We start from the raw sequence: 875 nt of genomic DNA, 5'->3' as shown, positions 1-875 counted from the left end.
TCTGGTCCTAGATATGGCTTACATCTGGCTGGTCTACATCTGGTCTAGATATGGCCTAGATCTGGTCTAGATATGGCCTACATCTGGTCTAGATATGGCCTACATCTGGTCTAGATAACGCCTACATCTGGCACATCATCAAACAATTATGCTAATTTGATATCCTTTTAGCTGTTTTGGCCATGTCACGCCCACTTTAAGTCTAAAAGAACCTTTATTCTATCATCTGATCCTGTCTGTCTGTTTCTACTCTTCTCATTTCATGACGTCAGCAGTTCAAAGTGTGTGTGTGTGTGTGTGTGTGTGTGTGTGTGTGTGTGTGTGTGTGTGTGTGTGTGTGTGTGTGTGTGTGTGTGTGTGTGTGTGTGTGTGTGTGTGAAAGTTGCTGAGAAGTGTCTCTCTCTCTGTCAGCAAAACGGCCACAAACCAGTTGAACTGCCCTCCCCCCCCCCCCCCCCCCCCCCCCCCCCCGTGTATGTGTGACAGAGAGAGAGAGATAGAGAGAGAGAGAGAGAGAGAGAGAGAGAGGAGAGAGAGAGAGAGAGAGAGCATGTAGCCTATGTGTGGCATGCGTGCGTGCGTGCGTGCATGCGTGCGTGCGTGCGCGTGTGTGTGTGTGTTGTGTAAACCTCTTCAACAGTGACACTATCAACAGAGTTTCTCCCAAAACAAAACAAACACTCATTAGTCATCAATGACACACACGCACGCACGCACGCACGCACGCACGCACGCACGCACACACACACACACACACACACACACACACACACACACACACACACACACACACACACACACACACACACACTGCACGCACAACGCACACATGGAACCTCAGAGGTCAGTAAATGGTCCTGAATTTACTTTTTACC

Source organism: Nannobrachium achirus, assembly GCF_963921795.1.
Source record: "Nannobrachium achirus genome assembly, chromosome: 23".
NCBI classification, from domain to species: Eukaryota; Metazoa; Chordata; class Actinopteri; order Myctophiformes; family Myctophidae; genus Nannobrachium; species Nannobrachium achirus.
The sequence above is the reverse complement of the archived record's forward strand: the minus strand, read 5'-3'. Positions refer to the sequence as shown.